A 10873-nucleotide genomic window follows, 5' to 3' on the forward strand; every position below is an offset into this window, starting at 1 on the left:
ACTGGAGAAATACCAAGGTTCAAGGAAGAACTGGAGAATGTAAAAGCAACAGTGAAACCTTTAGTCACTGGAGCACTGTGTCCCCCACACTGGAGAAGTGGCTCCAAAAGGCACCAGGAGGAATATCAGACATCTCCATCCAAAAGAGCAAAGTCTGATATGCTTATGTCTTTAAAGATTGTTTTTATTTTCCTTTTCCCTTTCAGTTCAGTTATTATGTTTACTGGCTTGCATGTGTTTTTCATATCCACTGTGTTGTGTGTGCACATGTAAATAACATGCCCCCATCACTTAAACATTTAACAAGCCAGGTTTATGTTACATATTTTATTGGGTCCAGCCTTTTTTAAACATTATCTTTGACTTTTTTTTTTCCATGTACCTGGAGTATGTATTGTTTGTCTCACAGTTTTTTGGATGAATTGTTCTGTCCTTTACTTTTTTTCTCTCCATTTTAACCACTGCTATTTTTCCTTTCCCTTTAATTTTCTTGTAAACCACAGCAATGTCCTTCAAAACCCCACCCCTTTCTGATTTTCCTTTGCATAGTTCAACCATTTTAAAAGTCCTAGCTGCCCAACCAAGAACCCTCCACTCTTCCCCTCGTTTATATGACTTCTCCATTTAGTCTTTCTAATCATTTTTGCTATCTGCTCTCCAGCTGTTCTACATTTTTTTTACCATCATGAACCACAGATGGGTTTTCTTTTAACCTCCACTTTCTCCTCATCTTGTCTCCATGATTTCTTCCTCCTCAATTCTTTTTTTCTTTTGATTTTACCCTCCCCTCCCTCCCACTCTGTTGCGTGCGACAAATAGAGGTGTAGTCTTTCATCAAGTCTGCACAAGTGGATGAAGGAGGAGGTCAGACATAAATAGGGAGGTGATGCTGAAGGGTTGGTTGGACAGATCCATTTTCAAAGCGTTATCTTTTGATTTGTTTTTCTTCTTCATTTCATTGCTATCAAGGGTGAAGAAAAGAGAAACAAAAGAAAAAAATTGATCAAAGGGAAAGTATACACATGCTCATATATAGTGAGAAGTGACCTATATGGCTATTACTCATAAAGAGAATCTTTGGGGGCGACTCACCAGCCGTGGCAGGACACTCTCAGTCAATCCTTGCCCCAACAAACCACAGCTGCCAAAGAAAGATTTGTATCTTTGTCTGCAAGAAAGAGAACAGAACCTTCCAAATGTCTCCCTAAGTGAGCATCAAATACGACTCACCTGTAGTTGCAGAACAGTCGGCTTTATTTGAAACTCAATCCTTCCCAAAAGAATTTCCCCACCCGACGTCTTGGCAGGCAGTAAGGGCTTTAATATCTGTCTAGTTTATTCCTCTTTTCTTATATCAATCCAAGAAGCATGCATTCATCCCCCAAAGGCTGCTTTTAATCCCCTCATCATGAAAAGAACCGCAAGATCTCCACAAAGTTGTCTCCGATCCCACAAGCAAAGGTGAAAACACGTTTTTATTTGTCTGTTCGAATCTCTTGTCAGTCACAAACTATTGTCATAGCAGATGAGGAGAACAAAAAGAAAAGAAGAAGCTATGTAAAAGGATGAGACGGGAAGAGGAAGAGGTCCCTGCTCCGAGAGTGATTACCTCAGTGCGTAGCACTTCATTACCTTGTGTCTCATGTTGTTTTATGTGTACTGCTGTGTCTTAGGTGGGCTGTAACGGGATAGCCAATGTCAGGCCACACATACTCCTGGGAAGTTTTTTTTTCTCTTCCTTTTAAAAAGACACAGCGGTAGATGGACCACCCTGACAGAGTTTAATGTGAACTCGGTCCTTGGAATTAAATGCCAATTTATAAGAATGTAGTGAAGGTTCAGAAAGGTCACATAAACAGAATCCTAGATTATGTTTGATCAAACGAAAAACAGTGAGTGGACATTTCCAGCCAAACTGCTGCAAGTTGGTGTTGGGTTCCTTTGCTCCTGTTCCTTTCTCTCCCAAAGTGGTGAAAGTATTCTTCTACCAGAATAAGGATAAAATTGATGGGGAAAGACAATAAAGCAATGACCAGGTGCTTTCAAATCTCAGAGGCCTCCGGACAAAACATAATCAAAAGACACAGGAAGGTCTTTACAATGATCATTTCTAAATGTGGATAAGGGTGAGGTAGCTCTGTACTGGTGAGAAATGTAAAAAGCCAACAGGAAATCATTACATTATCCACCCAAGCCACATGGGCAAATCTTGAACCAACATATAAAGATGGACATATAAGCCCACAAAGTTGATCTCCAAGAACACAGACCAAGAAAAACCTCATTCTAAGATAGGCACAAATCAGACATTTCCTTGACTTTGTGTTATATTGGGTTCATGCAAGCTGTTTGCATAGACAGATAGCTGGACTTCTGTCCTTGAGTCCCATATTGATGCATAAGGGGTATTGGCCAAAATGTCTCCAGCTCAGCTTAGCGGGATGACGACAGGCCATGTATAGGCTTACTGGTATTTGTTTCTTTTTTCTAGCAGACCTATTAGCTTCATTATATGCCACAATATGTGACAAATGATTGGACAATTGACATATTACCAAGAGGTTGAATGATAAATTGGGCAGTCTTTAAGGTCTGTAGCTCAGGGGGAAGTACAGTCATCTTCCATTCAGAATGGCAGTTGACCAATTCCAGGTTTCCCTTGCTAACACACATTTAACCCCAGGTTGCATCTTTAGGTGACAATTGAGGTATGAATGCAAGTTATTGGAGAAAGCACTGAGTATGTTACAACAAAAGTCCTGTGTTTGTGTGTGTGTCATTGGACTAACGCAGTTTCTACAGCTTTGAATGTACATTCCACACCAAACCTCACCATTGTGCTGTTTTTTATTTTCTCACAACTTTTAACAGCCAGTCTTGCACTTTAAGTGTCATCATGCCCCCCTCCGTGTGAAGCAGCTACTTCTGGAACCATCAGAGGAAGAGGAAGCAGGACATGAAGTCTCCACCCATGGTCATATCAATCACTGTTAAATCAGTGTGAGGATGACCAGTCTGCTGGTATGAATGATTAAGTCATGTGAAGAATTAAAGGATGGCAGACTGTGAGAAAGTTTGAAAGTGAAGTGACAACATGTTGCACTGGTGCAGCTTCACCACACCCAGCACCACACAACACACCAGAAACAATATTGTTTATGCTCTTTGGTGTCACAATATATTTGTACATCAGTATAATTGTGAAAGGGCACTCTTAAATTATTACAGTTATGAGATGAAACCATTCTTTTCCTTTTTTTTTTTTCTCCTTTTCTTTTCTTTTTTTTTCCCTTTAGTGTAGTGACAATGGGACGGTTTCCACGATAAAATTTCCAGGCCATTTAAAAGGAAATCATATTGACAAAAAAAGAGAGAATAGAAAATAAAAGTAAAACAGAGAGGACACAGCTATGAATGGAAAAATAGAGAAAAAGCAGAGGGAGGGAAAAAAGAAACTTTAATCACAGAAACACTGACCCATAAAGTAGGAGAAGCAGACACAAGTGGAAACCAGAGGAATGTAAGCCAGCTGGGGGATACATCCATCCATCCAGCTCTTTCTGCTGCATTTCTACTTAAAGCTATGGGTGAATTGGATTGGGGTGGGGGCTGGTAGAAGAAACAGTCTCTCAAACAAAAGCCAAATTGAAGGATTGACTAAAACCAGCAGTGCTAAAACTCTGCGGCCATCAAATTGGGTTCTGGAGCAGCCAGGCCGCACATCTCTGAGCTTTAGCCAAAATGACTTTGCTTTCCAGAGTTTGCTGAGGACTTTCACACTCTGAAGCAACACAGTTCTCACACTGTCATTATTACCTGACTGTCCAGCAAGCTGTATGGCTCAGCCATGGCGTCTGAAGTCTTCTTCCCATTTCCTATTCTTGAATCTGTACGGCCTTGACTTGGCCCCATGGAAGTGGAGCTAAAACCACATCCCCTTATTTAGAGCCAAGACCAATTAGCTGCATCCATGATCACACTGCTGACTGTTCCCTTTTCATTCTTGCTCATGTACATCCTAATACTAATAAGAACAATATGTTTAATGATGGGTATTCTTATCAATATAGCTCACGGTTTTGTTACCATGCGAAGTTCACCAACGAACAATGAAAGGTTTACATAGCACAGAAGCATTTCCTCCTCCTGGCTTCTGAAGGGTCAAAGGGTGGAGGACCATAAGATTAAAAAGAACTTTGCTGAGTCCTGTTGTGTTACTTTTACACCCTCCAGTTCAAACCTTAATCTCTTAGTTTTACGGAAACCACTCCCTGTTTGGATTAATTCTTAAATCCATTTCAGAAGGCAGTGTTTATATCATTAAGTATAATGAATGCATTAAAAAACACTCTTTGGATCCAGATTGTGATCCAAGGGAAAACATCTACATAGCAGTAATTCACTGGAATGACATGCAGCATAATTGTTCTTAATAGCTGTGTTGTGTTTGGGTTGTAAAGAAATGTCTACACGACTGCTGACCATGTCTATTACATCTCCTAGCAGTCGAGGCATGCCTAAAATGCACTTATTGCATTGAATTGCATCGTCTCTGCTTGGGTAACTTGTGGAATGAATGGGCTTGTCTCATTCATTGATGTTGCAGAGTGGCATAGAGCAGGCTGTATCTTGACAAGGCCCGGCTCAAACGGATCTCTGCAATCATGAGCAGCAGGTGGGCTTGGACGGCAGTCCCATCACTGCAAACAATTTTGCTTTGAAAACCCTTAAGCCTGATCCAAGACAGGAAAAACTTCCCATTAGTGCTGCCTGTTTTCTTTTCATGGACCACACACACAAAGTGCACACGAATGCAAACACATTAAAACACGTAAGCAAAGCGGCGTTGCCTTGACTTTCACTCATTTCCCGGAGATTTAACCAAACTTTAACAAGGACCACAACATGTCTAAACTTAACATTAAAGTTATAATGTAATAATTTTGAGAAGATGATTTTTGAGTTTGTTTGGTTTGTCGCTGTGTGACTCTGATGAAATGGAAGGTTACAACATGCAGCTGCTTGCCTGGCTCAGATCAAAATGAAAACTAAAATCCCAGAACCAACACCAAAGACTTAAAATGACGCTGCTGTAAGGGTTTATAAACTATTGAAAACAAAGACCAGTACACAACAGAGCATCGCAACCTAAAAACCTTTTTTATAAAGTTAGGATTTTATCTAAGTTAAACTAATGAAAGTATGTCGCTATAGTTTCAACATTTCTTCTAACCCAAGTTTAAGTGTGAGTGCAATCAACACTTCTTTTTTTTCCAAAACATGCTCAACAGAGCTACTTTCTCCAGCTTTGCGTTGCTGGAGGACGACTGAGCTCTAGCTACAGTGGGCTTAACGTTGTAATCAGAGCCCTGAGCACATCCACCCTGCTCTGGGACTCTGGAGTGGTTTGACAGAGGGCCAGACATTCCTGAAGAGATCACCGCCCAGACACCCAGCAGCAGCCAGTCAGCAACAAATTCCAGAATAGCAGTGCTGCGGCTAAAAATAGTCATCTGGACAGGAGAGGGATGGAGAGCTGGGTGAGCGGAGGGGGCTGCTGGATGGAGAATGAATGATGGAGGAATGGAAGCTGAGAAGAAAAAACAGGGTGGTTTATTCCATTTAGTATCCAGTCACAATGTTATCACAGCAGCGCAGAGGAAGAGGAGTCCTGCAGGGATGTCAGTTAGAAACCTGCATGACTGAGAAAGAAGGAAAGTGAACTTATAAAAATGCTTTCGTGTGAGCGTGCGTTTCTCCAGGTGCGTTTATGTGACTGTTTTAAAACATGGACAGTAGCTTCTCAGACTGTTACCCCTAAAGCATTTTGTCAGCAAACTGAGGAACACATGCTCCACTGTATTCAGGACTTTCTGCAGACCTTGTCTTCTGTTTATTTTTCCTGCAATGAACATACAGCTCAGTTTGCAACGGGCACCCTAAACCTTCACTGTGGAACATCCTGCCTGCATGAGCGGTCAAATGCGCCAAGACAGCATGGGCCTTGCCAAATCTTTCACTGGTTTCTGCTTAATTTGCAGAATATCCCCCTTCTTTCTTCATATGAAGCTTTTTTTTTTTTTTTTGCCGGAGACAAAAGGAGTTGTAAACATGGAGTGCATGTAAATTCTTCAGCTTTCATGTCCAAAATCCCTCTGCGTGTGATGGGTTTCATCCGCTGCAGCTCAAAGGGGCTGCATAAGGAAAGGCCCCTTTTCAAGTCATTGCTTCAAGCTAAAAAAAAAAAAGAATAGCTTATATCCTCCAACATTATGCAGACTTCCATATCTGCAGGGCACTGAGTTAACGTCCATGCTAAAAGAGTGGATGGAGTTTTTGGGAGGGGTTCATAGTGGTTTGAGATGTGTAGTTGATAGGTCTATGTTTTCTCCACATAACCCTCACCCTCCACCTTCTGGAGAAAACCTGCTAACCTTGTGGAGAAGCAGTGAAGGGGAAGGGAGGGAATAGTTCAGAGGGTCTAGCAGCTGGGCTTTATTTAAGGGTCAAAAAGTGAACCAGAAATTGTTCTAAAGACATTTAAAAAAAAAAAAAAAAAAGTCCCTTTGAAACTCAGATCATATCAGTATCAAGGGTGTAGCAGCTGAGGTTTCAAAAGAATTCTTCATTTCTTTTTTAATCTTCATACCACACAGTGTTTGCATTGCAATGAAAATGAATCACTGTAAGCATTTTAACTGTTGCATAATTGTTTCTATCGTTTGTCCCTGACTGGATGTATTACACCCTTGACTGAGATGACAAGAACTTTAATTAAAACAAAACAGATTTGTGGATGAACCAAGGATGATTATTTATCTTTCATTAGGAAAAAGAAACAAGTTTAAGAATTCAATGCAAACAGTTCCAGTGTGAGTGTGCAAAAATCTAAATCCTGCACGCAGATGTATGTTACTATTGTCTTCTTTCAAGGCTCGCAGCCTATGTTTGGCCAGCACACGCCGAGTGTGCTGTCCTACTCATCAGTACCGAAGCCCTGAAAAACTTACAGGGTTCCACCCATCCACCCACTCTTCTTTTCAAAATGTGGATCGCATTAACCCTGCAGCAGCAATGATCTCCCTCGACGATGAATTGACTGTCCAAGTCCTAAAAACAGACACAGTTGTTTCTTCTCCAAGCCAGACACCCATGCTGTCTGCTGCTGTTTGTTTGACTCTGTCCGTTTTCTAATGAGCATAAAATTGCATTTCTCCAGAGAACACAAAATACTGTTAAAGTCTATTCTGAGGTCATTACCAGCAGGAGAGCTGGTTTACAAAACTACCGAAGTTATTCACTAAAGATGTTGTATCAACACTTTCATCACACAACTGCCCTCAGTATTAATTTCATGTTAGTTTTATTCTCCAACCTTATTCAGGTAAGGAGACTGCTACCTGTGGGTTTTGCCATGTTTTGTCACATAAAGTTAAAATCTTTTTAAAATTATTAAATCTTCTTGAACTTGAATACATTTCCTCAGTTTGCTGTTCTTCAGGCCTTTTTTTTAGAAATCAATCCTGAAATTCAAGATCATCCCAGTAAAACCACCGGTTCTTTCTTTGACAGGATTTAACTTTGAGGCTTCCCACTTTTGCTCTGAAATGTGTGTAGTTTTGCTTATAGGACCTGCTAATTTCAGATTGGGAGAGTTATTTCAGAATTTCACTATCAAGCTCAATTTTAATCTAACGTGTGCAAAGTGCATAAAAAATAAGCTTTATTCACAGTAAGTAAGTAAGTAAGTAAGTAAAGTTTATTTATAAAGCGCTTTTCACAGATAAAAATCACAAAGTGCTGTACATAAAAATGGGTACAATAACACAATCAGCAACAATCAGCAAAAATTAAAATCATCCAAGAATCAACCAAAAGCTCTTCTAAACAGTAGAGTCTTTAGCTGCATTTTAAAAGAGTCCACAGAGTCAAGCACACGAAGGGACAGAGGCAGCTCATTCCAGAGTCTGGGAGCAACAGACTGGAAAGACAGGTCACCACGAGTTTTAAAACGAGTTTTTGGAACCTTCAGGAGGTTCTGGCCAGAAGACCGAAGAGAGCGTCCAGAAGAGTATGGACATAGTAAGTCGGTGATATACTGAGGGGCCTGACCATGTAACGCCTGAAAGGTCAATACTAAAATTTTAAAATCTATGCGAAATTTAACAGGAAGCCAATGAAGCCGTGTCAAAACAGGGGTGATGTGGGCTGTTCTGGCTGCACCTGTCAAAAGTCTGGCAGCAGAGTTCTGCACAATTTGAAGCTTATTTAGAGTTGTCTTATTTATGTAAGTGAAAACAGAGTTACAGTAATCAATGCGACTCGAGATGAAAGCATGGATGATCATTTCAAGATCTGATTTTGACAACAACCTCCTTACTTTAGAGATGTTTCTTAGATGATAGAAACTGTTTTTGGTCAGTTGTCGGGTGTGACTCTCCAAAGACATGGCCTGATCAAACACAACCCCAAGGTTTCTGAGACTGGTTTTCACAGACGATCCCAGAGCACCAAGATAGTTTTTGATCATAGGTATCACAGGAGTTGCCACCAAATGCAAAGAAGATTTGTCACATGGGGTAGACAAGCCACAGTGTTAAACTTCATAAGTTTTGGTTCCTAAATGTTGTTAAACAATGATTGTGACTGAAAGAAAACCACCCATCCATTTTCGTAACCGCTTAGTCCAGTTAAGGGAAAGATAAAGTCTATTTCAGCGATCATTGGGGGAAAGGCAGGCACACCTTGGACAGATTGCCAGTCCATCGCAAGAGCAACAACAACAGACAAACAACCATTCATGCTCACACTCACTACAGGGGACAATTTAGAGTAGTCAATTAACCTAACATGCATGTTTTTGGACGGTGGGAGGAAGCCGGAGTACCCGGGGAGAATCCATGCATACACAGGGAGAAAATGCAAACATAAAAGATAACTTTCCAATTAAATTAAGTGTAAAGTACTGAGTCACATAGGTGACAAACAATGCTTCTTAACAAGCTTGTAAGTTATTTGATGCTCCTCTGCTGGATCATCTAGCCTCCAACATACTTCTTCTTACATATTAATGAATAAGTTGTGATAATCAATTCAATGTCCAATTACAACTTATCATTCCTTTTAATGTCCATGTAAACACACGAAAAAGGAAAAAAGTAACGCAGTAATAAATAAACCATTTTCAAAAGGTTTCCCTACAGCATCATAAACTGCAACTGAAACAACAGTCTAAAGCAAAAGTACAGTGAACAAGACTGGAACAGAAACTTCCATGTCTATTAGTTTGCATGTATTTAGCATTTTCCTTGTTCACAGCATTGCACAACCCTACTGGTTTGCTATTTAAAAGGGAGTTCATCTCAGATGCATTCAGTCAAAATAGCACAACAGCAAAACGGAAACTGAGAACGAAGAGATTATTCCGTATCAAACTAATTTACTGTTCAAATTGTAACACATAAAAAAAAAAAAAAAAAAGCCACTTTAGAAGAAAACAACTTCAAAACAGTTCTATTGATTAATGGAAGATAAGATATGACGTTTAAAACCTGATATGTGATTTCTTTTTATGAGCTAGACAAGCCTTTAATAGCTGATGGCTGATGTAAAAGTAAAATATTACTGTAAATATTTTTACAAGATGAGCACACAAAAGAACATGCAAAGGTGGATCCAGCAGAATAGTTAAATCACTGTTTTGATGAATGTTTCATCTGTTAAAAGCTGGTTACTGTTGGAATTCATTGTATATTAAAGCTGACCAGAATTGTAAAGCTTTTTTACAGCCAGCTTTCCAACGCACAGGGAATGACTTTTAAATGCTTGAAAAATAGATTCAGGATGCAGTATCACTTTAACATCCATCATGTTCATTTTATTTTAACTACAGCAGCTGAGGCTGTGTGGAAACTGGCTAATTTCAGCTTCCAAATCAGGCCCGGTTTCATTTGCAGACCAGCTTTTCGACAAGCTGGCTGCCTGTTTTAACAGGCTGTGACGTTAAAATAAATCGTTTCAAACTGTGCCAAAATGGCCAGCACTTCTTTAGCAGTTGACCCAAACCATTTACCCCTAGATATTTCATTTACTGAGTTTGGAAATCAGGACGCTGCTGCTGACCTGTTTTAAGCACCAATGAGGACTTCTGGGTCACAAGTTCCTAATAGGGAAAAGAAATTAGGATGTCTCTCTGGCGGTGGTTTGGCACACGTGTTACTGTAACAGGAAGAAAAAACTGTGGATAAAGTATTTGTGTATAAGTCCAAGTCTAACTTCTGCAGTTTTTCCAAATTCTGACACTGGATAAGAAAAAGAAGTGCCGTAACTTAACTAAAGGTTCATTTAGAAAGTGAACACACATAATTTATTTTATGTTTTTAATATAAACTTTAGGAGTCAGATTTTAAATTTGCAGCCATAATTATATAATTTCAGTGTTTCTTTACCTGCTTGACATCAATGTCCGAATTATGATTTATTGTTAAGTCAGTCAATGGACAGAAGTTTAAAATGGAGGCTGCAGCTCAGGAGGAAGAGCAGGTATCTTTAAAACCAGAAGTCAGGGAGATTGAATCCTGGCTTCCCCTTGACTACATGCTGAAGTGTCTTTGGGCAAGACACTGAACTCCAAAGTGCCCCCCAATGATCCTATGGGGTACGAGTGTGTTGGTGAACATGTAGTGTAAAGTGAGTGGTCGACATAACAGAAAAAGCGCTATGTACTTAACTCCATCTGCCATTCATAAAATGATATATATAAAATACAAACACATGAAACTTTCAAGATCCATTTATTTGAGTTGATACAGTACTACAAGGCCTTGTGTTAACCTGAATGATGAATTAAGACATTTTACAGGATTGCAGGAAC

The sequence above is a fragment of the Telmatherina bonti genome (genome assembly GCF_933228915.1).
Source record: "Telmatherina bonti genome assembly, chromosome: 2".
NCBI classification, from domain to species: domain Eukaryota; kingdom Metazoa; phylum Chordata; class Actinopteri; order Atheriniformes; family Telmatherinidae; genus Telmatherina; species Telmatherina bonti.